Genomic DNA, 18,046 nt, shown 5'->3' with positions numbered 1-18,046 from the left:
AGTCAAAATAATTTTAATTATTGAGTTACATTTAAAAAGAGCAGCAAAATAACTTTTACATTATTTAATAAAACAATTGTTATAAAGCATTTCTGTTTTTGGCCAAATCTTCAGTTTCACCCAGAGGTTTAATTTCTGCACCACTTTACTAACTATTAAGCTAATAAATATCAACATCCCTTAAGGTTAATAAATGTGGTCCAAATAATGTAGTTTAATTAATTTTAACAGAAAAAAAAGCCTTATTCATCAAAAATGAAGTCATTTTTAAAAAGTGTTAACCGATCTATACAAAAAAAACTAACCTAACAAACAATATATCAAGCATTTCCTAAGCCTGATTCCCTTTTATTTTTTAATAAAGAGACTATTAAGCCTTTAAGCATTTGGTGTCATGATGAAAACCACTGCAAATAGAGCAATAACAATATTCTTAAAATGCATTATGTAAAACTAAAAGTTGTTTTAAAATTTGCATATTAGTTCAATGACATGGTCCATGTATTGTTTACTGTGCAACTTTGAATATTGGATCTGAAAAGGCATGCAAGTCTAACTTCAAAACAACATTAGCACTATTAGATAGACAGTAAACAATAGGAATACTCCGATCAATTACTCGGCATTGTGATTAGCCGATACCATGTACCTATTCTGATGCTTTAAGCTTTATATAACTTTGCCATTGCATAAGCACATTTTCCCTCATTGAGATCTTGCCTTACCTAAGAGAATGAACTAAGGATGTTGCAGACATGTAATGGTCAGAAGCAGCTTCACAAAAAAATAGATAAAATAGACAGAAAAAAATGGTAAGAAAAATTACTGACAATGCAATTTGGAAACATTGCGCTTGTGTTGTAGCACTGTGGATGTACAGTTGAAGTCAGAATTATTAGCCCCCCTGAATTATTAAATAAAAAAAAATAAAATTCAATGGGGGAACTAATAATTCTGACTTCAACTGTACATATAACCAGGGTTGTAAACAAACAAGTTTATCAGTGATCAGTTCATAATATCGGCCTGATCAGCAAGTACCAATCCGGTCGTGAAATGTGATTATCGGCCGATACCGATCTTCGACCGACCGATTTATCGGAGTATACCTAGTAAACAACGTTGTATTTTTAAACTCATTAGCTGATAATATGATTTCCCTGCTTAGAATTGGCAAATAATACCTTTCTGAGTGTGTGATCTTAAAACCAACTTTACCCCCAATTTATGAGAGTTTTAAATTATTTATGGTATTGTATAAGCGCCAACGATAACATTATTGCACGTTTATTGTCAGATTGTATTTAATACATAGAATTCTTGAACATCAGCACACAGGAGTGAATGAAGGAGTTGCATTAGATTTTATCACTTGACAGTAGCTGTAACGTTGACAGTTTCACAATGTTATCGAGAAAAATCACTCAACATCTGCAAGCAAGTCACGCAATAAAGAAAGACGTTTCCTATACATTACATGTTAGTGAATAACGTTAAACCCTCTAAAAAAATTAACACTAACTTAGACTGTACAACATAGGGAGACAGTCGTTTAAATTAACGTTACGAAGAAAGCGACAAAATCCAACTGTTTACTTTTTTAAGAGAAGGAGGGGAAATGACAGCTGAACAGCGCTCAAACTCAACACGTCCTGTTTGAACCTCTTGAACCTTTCAAAGTGAAAGTCAACGCTTGCCTGAAAATGTTTGGCTTACATTCATCCGACAATAATGTCAAAAACGCCAACAAATTCAGCAGTTGACACTCTCCCAAACGAGGGCTGTGTCCTAAAATCCAGAGAGCTTCATAGCTAAGTTAGACTGCATTTTTGGAGTGTTCTGGTTTAGAAAGACAATTAATTGGTTTTATTCCAGTGATCGCTTTTAACTGGAATGTGCTGTGTATGTCAGCAGTTCACGAGGTTTTACGAGCACAGACGAAGACTGAAAACATGCTAATAGGCTAAAGCTCCAGTCGCTAACTGACAAACTTACTGACCCCTTTAGAGAGCTTTAGATCTGCTGAAAAGCATTGCATGACAACTTTCATTACTGGAAGAAAAGAGTCGAAAAGGTTACTTAGAAAGAAGTAAGTCGGGTACCTGTGATGATTGTTGGCTGTCCCTTCTCTCGGGCAGGGATTGATGTAGAGTTGATGATGCTGCTGCTGAAAGGCTGACACATACAGACGGAAGAGACCGATATGGGCGGATTGACTGACGTGTCTCTTGGCCAATTATATCACAGGATTTTCGTCGCCTGACGCTTTACGTCAGAGCAGGACCATTTGTGTTGCACAATTTATTTATGATGCAGTTTTTGTGTTCCTAAACTTACTAACACTTACTTTTAAATTAATGATGTGACTCAGCAAAAATTTGGTTCATATATCCATTTTTAATTTTTATTTTAATTCAAAACGTATACAATTCTGAACAAAAAATGACTAAAAGTCTGTGTACTTTCCACAAGACCTTCAGTTATAGGCCTACATTTCATTTCAATCAGACAATATCTGCTGCTAATGCTACTCTAATTGTCAAAGCTGCAGAAAATGTAAGTTTTAATTTTTTTTAAAATTATTAATCCCATCAAGGATGCCTTTTTAGCTGCAATTCAACACCGGGAAACACCCATACACTTTCATTCACACACATAAACTATGGCCAATTTAGATTATTCAATTCACTTGTACCGCATGTATTGTGGGGGACTGTGGTGGAAACCAGAGCACCAGGAGCAAACCCACACGAACACGGAGAATCTGCAAAAGAATGTGAAATCACTCATTCATTCATTCATTTTCTTTTTGGCTTAGTCCCTTTAGTAATCTGGGGTCACCACAGCGAAATGAACCGCCAACTTATCCAGTATATGTTTTACACAGCGGATGCCCTTCTATCTGCAACCCATAACTGGAAAACACACAAACACTCATTCACACACACACACACTCATTCACTACGGTCAATTTTTAACATACCCAATTCACCTGTCACATGTCTTTGGAGTTGTGGGGAAACCAGAGCACCCGGAGGAAACCCACGCGAACACGTGGAGAACATGTGAACTCCACACAGAAACACCAACTGACCCAGCCGAGTCTCGAACAAGCAACCTTCTTGTTGTGAGGCGAACATGCTACCCACTGCGTCGCCGCATCACTAGAGTGGGAAATTAAATGTGAAATAAAAATCTGTAATTTTATTCTACTATTACATTTTCAACTGCCTTAAAAAGCTACATTTAAATAAAACATTAAAACAAAATAGATTTATTTTTTCATTTTACATTTACATTTTTATAAAATAAACAACAAATAAATATCAACATCTGCGGGATTTTAAACTGTAATTTCTATTTTACCTTTTTCGCTTACATTAAATGATGGTATAAATGATAGACAACCTTTATGACGTAATAATTAAATAAACAGGTTCCGTTTACACATTGATTTGTAAAGAAGCTAAAGAAAGGGTAAAGAAAGAACTAAAGAAATGAGTAAAAAAAAAAGTGTAAATAAGGAAAGCCACACAAACATTTCTTTATCACCCAGTGGGCTTTAAAGTGTTTTTCAGCTAATGATTACCTTCAGGTGAAAGCTTTATTCATTCATTCATTTTCTTTTTGGCTTAGTCCCTTAATTAATCTGGGGTCACCGCGCCAGCCTTGAAAGCTTTATGTGACTTTTTAATTTCATAAGATTCTTTTTACAGCATTGATGCTGTAATGTAATTCAAATACAATCAGTTAAATAGACTTAAGCATCCATTGGGTTATTAAAGCGTAAAAAGAGACGAAAGACCATTTAGACAAAGGTGCCGTCATTAGCAACAGACTAGTGCAAGAATTCCATTGTAAAACTAATTTCCACATTTTAAAGATATGTCATGGAAAAATATAACTTTATGTAGCTTCTTGTTTGGTCTGATACCCACTTTATATCATATCTAGAACAGTGAAGATGCTGTTTTTTTTGTTTGTTTTTTTTTAAAGAAATCAGATCTTAAACTTTTTAGATCTTAAATTTTGTATATGAAAACAATTAACTGGAAGCCCTGGGGCAAGCTGACTGAAATTGAAAGTCTCTGTGCATATACCCCATTAGAAGTAAAAGCCTCAGTGTCTTAAACCAGTTGTTAATAAGCATATTTAAGTTTACGTGACAGCCAAGCCGAAGATGCCATTTGTGCTTGAGAAAACAACATTGAAAATACATTAAAAATATATACAGTTGAAGTCAGAATTATTAGCCCCCTGCAAATTTTTTTTTCTTTTTAAAATATTTTCCAAATGATGTTTAACAGAGCAAGGAAATTTTCACAGTATGTCTGATAATATTTTTTTCTTATAGAAAAGGTCTTATTTGTTTTGTTTCAGCTAGAATAAATGCAGTTTTTAATTTTTTAAAAGCCATTTTAGTTACAAATTATTAGCCTCTTTAAGCTATATTTCTTTCGAAAGTCTACAGAAGAAACCACTGTTATACAATAACTTGCCTAATTACCCTAACCTGCCTATAACCTAATTAACCTAGTTAAGCTCTTAAAATATCACTTTAAGCTGTATAGAAGTGTCTTAAAGATATCAAGTAAAATATTATTTACTGTCATTATGACAAAGATAAAAGATTAATTATTATTAAATAATTAAATAATATTAAATATTCATTCATTCTCCTGTCGGCTTAGTCCCTTTATTAATCCGGGGTTGCCACAGCGGAATAAACTGCCAACTTATCCAGCACGTTTTTACGTAGCGGATGCCCTTCCAGCCGCAATCCATCTCTGGGAAACATCCACACACACACACACACACACACACACACACACACACACACACACACACACACACACACACACACTACGGACAATTTTGCCTACCCAATTCACCTGTACCACATGTCTTTGGACTGTGGGGGAAACTGGAACACCCGGAGGAAACCCACATGAACGCAGGGAGAACATGCAAACTCCACACAGAAACGCAGAGGCTCGAACCAGTGACCTTCTTGATGTGACTACCTACTGCGCCACTGCATCGCCATATTAAATATTATCAAATAATAATAAACAGATGTGGATTGTTGGCACCCTTCAATATTGTCCAGGCCATTAGCTTGTTTGTTTTGTAACTCAAAAGCAATTTCTAATTTTCAATATTAGCTCAATGTTTTCATATTTCAGTAATTATTGATTAATCATGACTTTTTCAGCTTCAGGTTTTCAATGGCCACCGTAGTTTCTCTTTCTTCAGTAAAACAGTATACACATTTTAAGTACTGAGTTGCAGCTGGAAGGGTAGTTGACGGATCATTCTGCTGTGGCGACCTCTGAAATAGAAACTAAGCTGAAGGAAATTGAATGAATGTGACTTTATTAAACCGATCAGCACAACCTTTCTTATAAGGTGACAGTTTGTTCTGTAAACCAACTGTCGTGTTTTAATTTGATCTTAAAACTTAATCCAAGTACGTTGTACTGCTCAGTCATCACTAGGTCACACCAACATTATAAGTATCCAACAAAAATGATTGTGTAATGAAGAGCTTGTGCATTATTAATACAAATTTGGTTAATTTCATTAATAATGGAGGCAGGAATCACTGATATAGTCCACTGTTTCACCAATCTAAATCTGTTAAAATTTAATACTATTGGATTTAATCCGTTAAAAGATACAAATATGGTATAAATAAATAAACAAATATCTGTGGAAAAAAGCCAGATCAAATTAGGTCATTCTAAGAGATTACTCATTATTAAGGAACAAAATTGACCCAGCTCCTTACTCCGCACAACAAATAAATGAATAAGAAGCATTTAAAACACGTTGGATTTATTGATATTATTAAATAAATCTTGTTCTTGTTTGTTTCATTTATGTTTAACTAGCAAATATCAGTCAAGCTTATTAATTTAATGATGTTAAAAGTAATGTGATCCAAATCTATTGAAATGTTATATGCATAAATCTTATTTGTCATGCCTAAATATTTTTTTGAGTGTACCTGCTTTATAGCATTTTTATTTTTATTTTTTTTATGTGTTTGTTGGAAACCTCCTCTGATGCTGATGAAAAGAGAGACCCCGGGACGGCTGAAAATGAAGTTATGTTGACATTTTGGCCAAAATACACAGTATGATGCAACTGCTATCCAGCTATTAGATAAATTTGGGCTGTCTAAAGCCTAAAGCCTCGTATTCATTCATCCAGAACAGACCAGCCAACAAGCTGTCAGGAATAAAAACCTAGTGGTAGGAGCTAATTATAAACCTTTTATCAAAAAACATCAAGACTGGGTGTGTATTCTCACCTACTAATGACATATCACCAACTTGTTCCCCCCAGAATTTTGATGCATTATGCTGTCTGTATAGGGAAGGAAGACTATAAGTTCTAAAAGGTTTAAATGTCAAACTTTTATGTCATGTGTGTTTACAGCTATGATAACTAAAAAGACTGTACATTTCCATTTCCATTTTACACAGTAATCTTGTCTTGTTTCTATAGTTAACAACTTTTTTTTAACTTTATTTAATTGTAATATGAATTGTATTTTACTGTAGGACAGTTTTGCAGTATTTAACCGTATTTTAAAGTTGCATTGTAAAAACTACAGTATTTACAGCTAAGATACTCAAACAATTCTGTAAATATATATATACAGCATGATAAATGGTGGTGTACATGTAAATACAGTATTTCTGCTGTAAATGATTTACAGTAAGTTACTGTAGATTCTACAGGAAATCTCTAACAGTGTCCGATTGTTAAATGCAACATCAAGCGAAGCAGCTTCTGGATCCAACATATCAAACTGTAAGGGGAGACTCATCAAACGGTAAAAATAAACGTTTACAAAGCGATGCAATACGTTCAAAAATTACAATCTCAATATATATGTTCATGCCTAATATCTGCTGGCCAGAAAGTGATTCATGTTTTATAAATTTTGATATTTTTGATGCAGCAGGCCAAGAGACTGTTGTGTACACTGTGGTTTTATATAGAATTCTCTTCAATGTGTGGTAGGACTACTAGAAAGTGTTCATAAACTAATATTTTCTCAATTCAAATGAGTATCGGCTCGGAACTAGAAACAGTTTTCCATGCATCACTGATACGTAATAATGACTTAACAAGTGGGTTCTTAAATCAAGAAGCATTCTCTAGACAAGCAAAAAAAAAATTGTCTTGTTATCATATTTTACAAAATGTGTAAGCCTTTGGTGTCTTCAGAATGTGTCTGTATAGTTTTAGCTCAAAATACCCATCAGATAATTTATGATTTATGTTTTTGTAGCATGTGGCTTTAAATGCAAATGAGCTGCTTGTCCCCGCCCACAGTTCCCATGTTCGTGTCTGCTTCCCATCATCCATTATGGCAGATAGACAGCACAGAGACAGACTCGAATGAAGCTGAAAAACAGCTCATTAGTCAAAAATACCAAGTAAGTTTATTTGATGTAGATGTGGTGGAGTTTATTCAAGCCTTTCTGAAATGATGAGTCTCACACAAAACCATTTGCAGTTTACACATTACACACATATATCATTTACTGACACCATGTGGCCATGGTGATTATAGCAGTTAAGGACTATATGCTGATTTTACTGCCTTTATTACAAACATGCTCTGCTTTAAAAACGTTTTAAACTTATGAAACTTCACAAAAGGGTTGTAGCAAATATTTTAATTCAAGTTTATTTGCAAAAAAAAATGTTCTGTGGACTGGACATGTGTATACATGTCATTATGGAGACATGGTGCCTGTCAATCAATTCAGTGGGCGGGAAAACCGCACTCCTATTTCACGCTACAGTGGGCTTTAAAATCACTGGGATTTGGATCTTATTTTCACTTTAGTAAATAAAAAAAGAGACTTATTGTGTTTCTATCGCTCCAACATGACTGTGGACGCACTATACCAACAGTTCTGTCGAAACAGCTTCCAAAAGATGATTTTCATCATAGGTGCCCTTTAAACCTATATAATCCTGACATGACACGTCATGAATGTGAATGAGTATTTATGCATGCTTATAACAACAGTCATTGATTGCCATTTCCTAAGTTGATATTTTAAAAAAATAACTCACGTTTCTTGATTTAAGAAATCTGAGATGTTTGGACTAGAAAACTCCAAGTAGTTTTTCTTTTCGAAATTGTCTTTCTTCTGTTGAACAAAAAACAAAATATCAGGGAGAAAAATTATTATGTTGGGGGAAAACTTAAAACAAAAATCATGGAAGTCAACCGCTGTTTTTTCTCTTAACATTCTCCAGTATTCTCTTAAGTTCATCAAAGAAAACAATTTTTTAAGAAACTCAAACAGGCTTGAAACACTTTATGGGAACTTTCCATTTAAAATATAATATTAATAGAAAGTTCAACTTGATAATGATAATGATAACTGCACTATAAGGAATGATAAAACTGCAATAATAAATAATAATGTCGATCAGATTCCAGATTACTGTAAACCCTTCATGCACAGAGAGCTGCAGACAGCAAAACTGCTATATAATCATCAGAATGATATTGTGCAATGAAGTGGACTACAGTTATTGCTACAGCTGTAAAGATAATGGCACAGAGAAAAAATATCACTGTAATTCATGCTGAGAGGAACAAAAATAAAACAAATGTTGCATAAAATGTTGGTGAAATTAATGATGGGAAACTATATTAAAAGAAAGACACGCTGCAATAAAAATAAGATTTTCTTACTTGAAATTTGTCTTCTTTTTGGTCAAGCTTTTAATTAACAGTATGGTCAGCTGGGTTTTACACTGGTGTTTCTGTTCTTGGATTTTTAAATTTGTTTTAATATGTTTTCTTTTATTGACATGTTTTCTTTTACCTTTCCTTTAAGAACTTTGTGACTTAATGTCTGTGAAAGGTGCTAATGTATATAAATACACCTTTACTACTAAAATAATATCTGAGAATTCTTACATCAAGAAACATTTATTAATATAAATTATCAACATAACAATAATTATAACAAAATTAAGGATTTTTTCTTTAAAACTAAATAATGTGTCATTGGTATAATCAAAATAAACTTATTTTTAGATTAAGTTGCTTACACCACTGGCTTTGACTTAATTTACTGGTTAAAATCACTTAATTTTGATGCGTTATTTCTGTAAACAAACAATAATATTTTACCTGTCTTTAAAATGCTTCTTGATTTAATCAATTTTAGATATTTGGACTGGAAACTAGACGAAACCTCTAAGAAAATCATTTTCACACACTGTAAAAAAAAAAAAAAAGTTGATTTAACTTAAAATTTTAAGGGAACCAGCTTCAGGACATTTTTGAGTTGATTCAAAAAGTACTGCACTTGACTTGACTTACGTTGAGTGAAATGTTCAGGACGGTGACACAGTGGCGCAGCAGGTAGTGCTGTCGCCTCACAGCAAGAAGGTTACTGGTTTGAGCCTTGGCTAGGTCAGTTGGTGTTTCTGTGAGGAGTTTGCAAGTTCTCCCTGCGCTTGCGTAAGTTTCCTCTGGGTGCTCTGGTTTCTCCCAAGGTCCAAAGACATGCGGTAGATGTAAATTGAGTAAGTTAAATTGTCTGTAGTGTATGAATGTGAATGCATATGTATGGATGTTTCCCAGAGATGGGTTGCAGCTGGAAGGGCATCTGCTGTGTAAAATGTGCTGGAAAAAAAAAAAAGTTGGTGGTTCATTCTGCTGTGGTAACCCTGGATTAATAAAAGTGACTAAGCTGAAAAGAAAATGAATGAATGAATGAAATGTTCAGGACATCAATGTTTCTTTTTTTTCAATACATTTTTACAGTATATTATCAGATTTTTTTGTACAATGTAAATGTTCACTAATCATAAGTGAAGTTTATTTATAAACTAATTTTGAGAGGATCACGTGCTAATGATTGCTTGCAGTAATTGACTAATCAAAATCAGCACCATAGACATACTCCTAGTAAGTAGTTATCTCTAAGAGCAATACTATTTGTTCATTACCTACTACAGCAGGGGAGTTCTCGAGATCTACCTGAGCTCAAACTCCCCTCTTGCCTTGCAAACAGGAGGATGCCCCGGGCTCAAGGATTTTATGAGCTCAGGGCTCTCTCCTGGGACAGCATGCCAAACAAGCTTAATAATCAATCATCAGCTGTGGGAACTCTTGAATGATAGTTTTAAAAATAGTTATAATAATAAAAAAAGCTCACAGAATAGCTACCATCAAAATAGCTCACATCACAACTGATAACACAGCTGTGAAACACTGGTCCACAGTGATTGTTTTTTGACTGATGAACATTAACACACTGTGGGTTAAAACAAACAGAACATCTTTCTTTTTAAATACAGATCTCAGTTCACAGTAGTTAAATTTGTAAATCTTGAAATAGACGTGGCCTTATTAGGGTTCAATTATTCCCGCAGCTTTTCCCCAACAGATCTCGATGAACTAAAGAGTGGGACTTGAGGATGATTACAGTAAAATGGACTCTTTCATCCAGCATTAAACACGCCAATTACACCCACTGACCCTGTACAACATGGCTTTGTTTCTGGTTGGACAGAGAAAACAGTTTCACTCAGTTTGTAAATAGTGAATCTTTCTGTCATAATCCGAGAAATGAATGTAAATAAAGTCTGGAAGCAATTTAGAAACATGACTAGCATTAAAATCGTCTATACAATGAATTTTACGGCATGAAATCATTAGTCTTTCATGATTTACCACTGTTTACTGACTAAACATCTGACGGTGTTGTGCTTGCTTTACATGGCCGTTAGGGGGAGTTGGAGGTTAAATTAACACACAAAGCGGGCTGAATGAATTGTTTTGTTCGGTGTATGGATTGAGCTCGTGTGTCTGCTGCACACACGTTTCGAAATATTTACCTTTTTAAAGATATAAGATAGTTAACAATGATTTGGTAACACTGACAAGCCTGAAGTGTAAGTAGCCTGTTTTCCCCACACATCTACGACAAGTCATAATTGACAAAACAGCGTAAAAAAACAAACAAATCTAAAGTATTTTAAGTACTTTAGTGTTTTTGAACTACAAATTAAATTAATTTGTTGTGGTAAATATGTAGTTGCTGTAGTAATACAAGCTAGTAAATGACCCAATGCTACAAGACTTAATATGTATAGACTACTATCTACACCAGATTTTCCTGAAGTAGACGCAGTATTTGTTACAGTTTTTCAGTTTATTCTGATTAATAGCATCCTTTAGCATTCATTAACATGTTGTAAATACTATACGCTTTATATGATTCAAAAGCACTTTAGTATTTCATATTTCTAAAGTATTTTTTCATAGTAAATAAATATTTTTATTAATGGTCTTAGAAATAAGAAGCTTTACTTTTGGAAAGTTGTGATTACCTCAGTATGATTGAATGTTATGAGCCAGACCCTGAGTTCATTACAATGGACATCACATGTTAGCTCATGTTTTTTTGTGGTTCCTAAGCATTTTATCTCATTTAAAGCCTGCAGTCCATGAGAGTGGACAATTGTCATCCAATCAAATGGCAGCAAGGCTTTGCATGTTTTCATATGAAAAAAAATCCACTTTACTAAAAAGCAGCATGGCGTCACTTCAATCTAGACACAGACGTAAGCCACATTTCTAATATATTTAATAGATTTTGTGTAAAAAAAAAGAGGGATTGCACTTATTAATTAAAGTTTAAAAACACTACGAGCTTTAGATCAGGATTTTTTTTTTAATATGTCTGTCCGTTAGAATGTACAATGGGTTCAAAATCTGTTACTGAAGTTAAATATTCAGTTATGCTTTTGAAATAAAAAAGACTATATCACTGTACTAATTAATTGCTGAAACCATCTCATATGCAGAATATACAAATCTTGAAGTTCTTGAGCATATAACAGATGGAAAATCTCAGATGTGGACATTATGTGGAGCGATGAGGACCATGAAGATAAAGTTTTCATAAAAAAGATGCAATCTAAACAACAAAAACCTCAAAATGGAAGTAAAAATGCTACAATCTAAATGTTTGTGACTTTGAAAATAAATTTCAAGATTATATCAGCAATAATGTATGTTTTTTATTTTTTGTATTTTATGTTGGGATTATGTTTGAGAAGTACAACTGCTCCAACCTGATGTCAACTGAAATGGACAAAAAATATATGTATTGAATTTTTATTGTTAGAATTTGTTCTCATTTATAGCAACCCCAAGAACTGGGAAAACATACTTTTAGATTTTTTAGAAACTTGGAACATATTTTGAGGTTAATGTAAAGTTTGTGGGCTTTCTGAAGCCCTGCTACCACTATAGGACACATTTGAATAAGGTTTAATATCTGATGTAACATTGTTTCATTAATTTGGATGTATTTTATTTGTTTTGCTATTTTGAAAGGGCCATGACACCCCCCACTTTTGGTTCAAGTCTACCTCAGAATTTTTTCAAAAAATGCATCATAATAGGTGTGGAGCTCTGTGATCAGAGGCAGGAGTGGGCAAGGCCAGCAGAGCAGGGGAGAAGGAGGGGAGCGAACAACTGTTGTCAGTCGGCTCACAAAATGAGACACAAACGTTGAGGAGATGCATGATTTTAACAGTGATGCAAAGATATAAACAGTGATTTAATGCCCTGCTACATTTGTCATTTCATTCATTTTCTTGCCGGCTTAGTCCCCTCATTAATCCGGGGTCGCCACAGCGGAATGAACCGCCAACTTATCTAGCGTGTTTTTACGGAGCGGATGCCCTTCCAGCCGCAACCCATTTCTAGGAAACATTTGTCATTTGTAATTTAATATACACACAACTACAATTCATATCAATATAAAGATAATCATGTTCATATAAACACTATAAATGAGGACTTCTTCCTCAATCTCCGGGTCTGATTGCAGACTCAGTGTCTCTTGCCCTGCCTATTTCAACCATTAGCCCTGTTGGTAATCTGGAGGACTTAGGCGATCACAGCACTACGGCAATGTGTCTAAATGTGAACGAACTCCACTGATAAAGGACGGAGTCTGCCATTCTCCAATTCTCGTACAGCTCTAACAAAAAACAAAAAATCCCTGCTGCACACATACAGCTCAGGGAAAGACATGCAACAACAAACCCCGTGAATCATGAACACAAAAACATACCACTCTTCATGAATAGCTAAATACTGTGTGCTGTGGGGGGCGAAGCAGTGGCGCAGTAGGTAGTGCTGTCGCCTCACAGCAAGAAGGTCGCTGGTTCGAGGCTCGGCTCAGTTGGCAGCTCTGTGTGGAGTTTGCATGTTCTCCCTGAATTCGCGTGGGTTTCCTCTGGGTGCTCCGGTTTCCCCCACAGTCCAAAGACATGCAGTACAGGTGAATTGGGTAAGCTAAATTGGGTAAGGTAAACTGTCTGTAGTTTATGAGTGTGTGTGTGGATGTTTCGGCTGGAAGGGCATCCGCTGCGTAAAAAGTTGGCGGTTCATTCCGCTGTGGCGACCCCGGATTAATAAAGGGACTAAGAAATGAATGAATGAATGTGTGCTGTGGGTCCGTGGACGCTGTCTCACACAGTCATCAACATAGGGTCTCACAGCTTGGCACTGGCAAGTCTGTGTCTTGCCTTCAGAAAGCACGTGCAGTCATGAATAATTAAGAAGCCCGCTCTTCTCATAGGATTAGAAAACTCTGCTATGAACAGTAATGAGAAACCGACGCGTCATCTTTGCAATTGCAGTTTTGTGCTATGTCGCCGAGTTTGATCCCGCCCCAAAAATCATTTTAAACCCGGAAGATGAAATTAGCTGACAAAAGCTTAAATGATCCAGTTTTACAAATAAAGCTGTCAGGTGGTAACATTGTCTTAACTGATGCTCAACACACACAAATCTGTTAAAATCTCCAAAAAATTACTCGAGGATTTCTTGAACCTTTAAGGAACAAGAGACAAGTTAATGCTTATTTATATAAAGAGCCTTTTCTTTGGTGGCAAAATGGACAGAGAACAATTAAAGACAAACTGGTTGGCTGTTGTAATCACAAATATTTGTAAGTTAGCATATTTCATAAATAATAAATTCACAGTTCTGGTAGATTTTTTTAAATCAATAACGATGACCATATCAATATGTGCTGTGTTTGTCTTTACAGTAACTGGAGTTGGCTTCTGTACAGTCTTGCAACCAAAAATGCCAGTAGGTTACAGTGCATCTTATAGACAATATCCATTATTAATAATACCCAGTGTTTTCTGATGTAAATAATGCTGTTTTTTACTTAAAATGTTTCTTAAAACTAGAATGTATAATCCACAAGATGTATTTCTCATCAGACACAACCGAATAAGAGTTTATGAACCCACTTTTGCTATTGTCGCCACCACAGCCATTACATGGAGACCCGAGGACTGCGGGTCCCAACATTTTTTAATCTCTCAGACATGGAGCAAAAGCAGCAGACGTCCTGTTGGTATCATTATGCCAGGTATTTATAGGTCAACTATAGGACAGCAAACTAAAACACTGCCTTATATTAATTACTGAAAGCCCATTATGAAACAGAATATGTGATATCAAGCAGCACTGGGGATATTTTTCTCCCCGTGTCCCCCTGTGGGTTTTGGATTCCTCTGTCTACTGTGGCAAGGCTGCTGACAGTAAGAGAATCCCGAAACGCCTCAATATTGCACAGATAATTGCTGTCTTACAGAAAGTATTTTCCATTCAAAAAGTCTCTATAAATATGTTTTGCATAAGCACTTTTATGATATTTTGATTTGTGGTGTCTTGCATTAAAACAAAATGGCAATGCAAGGCAAAAAAAAAAAACAGATATTCTGTGTTTTCTGACATTTGCAGAAAAAAAAACACTTTAAAAAATAGCAAAAATGCATAAAAAGTCATGCATTTTTGCTATTTATAAAGTGTTTTTTTTTGCCTAATGTAATGAATACATCCAAACATCCATTACTGTTTCTTTTGGCACACTTTATCTTATTGTGTCTGTAGATTTCAATAGTGTCTGGAAGCCTTTATGATGCAAGCTGAGATTGCATCACTCAGCGATGCAATGTCAGACACAATGCACACAATGGAGTGAGTGACGTCACTGTGACAGGTAGGGTTAGGGGTGGGGTTAGGTGAGCGTATCAAAAAGCATTGGATGCAGCTCCGATTGCACTGCACCAAGTCTGCATCCAGACCCCTCTCGTAGATTTTAATACATTACTAAGTTTATTCATTCATTCATTCATTTTCTTGTCTGCTTAGTCCCTTAATTAATCCGGGGTCGCCACAGCGGAATGAACCGCCAACTTATTCAGCAAGTTTTTAAGCAGCGGATGCCCTTCCAGCCGCAACCCATCTCTGGGAAACATCCACACACACACATACTCACACACTACGGACAATTTAGCCTACCCAATTCACCTGTACCGCATGTCTTTGGACTGTGGGGGAAACCGGAGCACCCGGAGGAAACTCACACAAAGGCAGGGAGAACATGCAAACTCCACACAGAAACGCCAACTGAGCCAAGGTTCGAACCAGCGACCTTCTTGCTGCGAGGCGACAGCACTACCTACTGCGCCCCTTTACTAAGTTCTCTAAATGATTTTGGTATCAATTTGGTACCGCCAACTTTTCCAGCATATGTTTTATGCAGCAGATGCCCTTCCAGCGGCAACCCAACACTGGGAAACTGATTTTTGTATAGTTCACCCAAAATTTTAAATTTACCCACCTTTTTTTTCCCTCAAGTGGTTTCAAACCTTTGTGAGTTTCTTTTTTTCTGTTGAACACAAAAGAAGATATTTTGAAGAATGTTGAAAACTGTAAGCCATTGAAATTTCCAAAATACACACCATGGAAGTCAATGGCTGCTGGTTTTTATTACATTCTTAAAAATTATATTTGTATTCAACAGAAGAAAGAAACTCAAGCAAGTCTGTGGAAGAGGATAATGAGTACACTGAAAAATAATTCTAAAATCAATTAATCGACAGCGTATGTTTTTAGGTCATTGTAACCTGCTAAACTAAGTTAATCATGTTCTAACTTCATTTGATACGTTTTAAACCAGTTTAACCTAATATAAGTTCTATGGACTCATAAAGTTAATTTGATTCAGCTTAAAAAAATTAGGGCAAACAGAATTTTTTTACAGTGTATAAATAGTTTGTTTGTTTGGTAGACTTCATTAATCCCAAAGGGAAATTCACATCAAAGCAGAGCTCTCCATACTAAAATTTAGATAAAATAAGTTACATACAGTTGAAGTATGAACCATTATAGGGGTGATCAAATGTATTGCATGTATTTTATTATATTAACTATTACTGTTATTTAAGATACAGCTCAGAGGAAACTATTTCTCACTATTAAAGAGCTGACCCCCATGCCTCTTGTTTTGACATCCTTTAGGGGAGGGGGTCTAGTGATAATTAGGAGGGTCAATCCACCTCAAACCCCTCTGTAATTCACACCCTGGCTAAAGGTGAATTGGGTAAACACAATTGGGCATGTTGTATGAGTGCGTGTGTGAATACGAGAGTGTATGGGTGTTTCCCAGTGCTTGGTTGTGGCTGTAAGGGCATCGCTGCATAAAATATTTGCCAGTAATAGTTGGCCGCTCATTCCACTGTGGCAACTAAGGACAATTAATGAATTACATGTAAGAAAACACTGCAGGAATGCATCATCAGATGATGGTTTGAAGTCTTGTATGTCTTTATAAATCACTAACAGACTAAGCGAAGCCTCTCATTGATTGCTCTCAGTTTCACAGACTCTGGAGGATTGGGACAAATCCCCCTCTTTCATATGGCAATGAAAATGCCTCAGTTAGCACAAATATCAGGCAGCTCCTCTGTCCAGTCTCCAGCAGGGCGTTCTCGTGGGTAAAGCCATTAATGTATTTGAGTGAAGTTCAAGGAGCACCGCTGGTGAGAGGGTCCCAGCAGAGACCCTTTAATGAGGCTCTAGTGTTTGGCCAAGAGGACAGTCAGCAATCATTACAGGTTAATTATGGCACATGTGAGCAGTGCTCAAATTCCTGCTGCATCATCCAGCCTCCCATTCCAGAGGTGCAGACAACCAGGCTGAGTACAGCACACATGAAGAGATAACAAGTGGAGACTGTTATCATTAGGGCAGTATCTCTGGAGCTGCACGATTTAGAGCTGAAAATCCAATGACATAAATGTTGCTTTTCAAACAATGTTCTTACATCAGGAATATTTAGTGATTTTGTGAAGACATCTAAACAAAACTTCCAGGATGTTTACGTAATAGTGTATAATAAAAACACATAGAGGGAGCTAGATATTCTGTTTGAAATATAGAGTAAGTGGTGGCAGTTTTTTCTGCAGTATTTAATTTGTGACCCTGCACCACAAGGGCATAGATTTGCTCTCGACATTGGTGGGGACATACATCCCTATAACTTCATTGAACAGCACAAATTATGTTTTGCACATTTAATACTTAATAATACAGATAACAATCACATGCAACAGTCAACTCACATGATTTTACTGCAGTCCGGCTTTGATGAATGTAGAGAAATTTAGAGAGGTGTGAGACGCAATTGAACTGTTTTATCCTGATTATTGTTTCTCATAATCACAGAGGCCAGAATCTAAACCGAATTTTGATTAATTGCGCAGCCTTGGTTATTATTAGTATTATGGTGAACCCGTAGCAAACTTGACTTTGTGTATGTGTTGGTTAAGGGTTGATGGAGCATTATTTGTCTTTGAAGTAAATTAAATTATTGATAGGGACATTTCAGTAATTGGTGGAAACACCCCTTCGTTCATGCCAATTCTACGCCCTTGCTTGACCATAAAGACCAGATTTACTGAAACTGAGATTTTAAAATAGAACCAGAAAGTTAAATAAGCTTTCCATTAATGTATGGTTTATTAAATAACTGTTTGTAAATCTGCAATCTAAATATTGAGAATATAAGTTTTAAAGTTGTCCAAATTAAGCTCAATGCACATTAGGCCACTTATTTGAGAGAGAGAAAAAACTGTTTTGATATATAATTACAGTTTATTTAATTTT

At 35.6% G+C, this 18,046-nt stretch overlaps 1 protein-coding gene across 5 annotated transcripts in view; it reads right to left on the bottom strand.

The window, feature by feature from the left end:
• osbpl2b (oxysterol binding protein-like 2b) overlaps positions 1 to 2,214 on the bottom strand; it is a 45,311-nt gene extending 43,097 nt beyond the window's left edge. For 4 of the 5 annotated variants that reach the window (XR_012398248.1, XR_012398245.1, XR_012398247.1 and 1 more), the window contains exon 1: positions 2,103 to 2,214. The gene's annotated coding sequence lies outside the window, so the exon portion shown is untranslated. 5 annotated transcript variants of the gene reach the window in all.
• Positions 2,215 to 18,046: the final 15,832 nt, after the last annotated feature.

The sequence above is a fragment of the Danio rerio genome, chromosome 23, assembly GCF_049306965.1.
Source record: "Danio rerio strain Tuebingen ecotype United States chromosome 23, GRCz12tu, whole genome shotgun sequence".
Lineage (NCBI taxonomy): Eukaryota > Metazoa > Chordata > Actinopteri > Cypriniformes > Danionidae > Danio > Danio rerio.
Note: the sequence above shows the minus strand (reverse complement) of the source record. Positions and strands in the feature narration are given on the sequence as shown.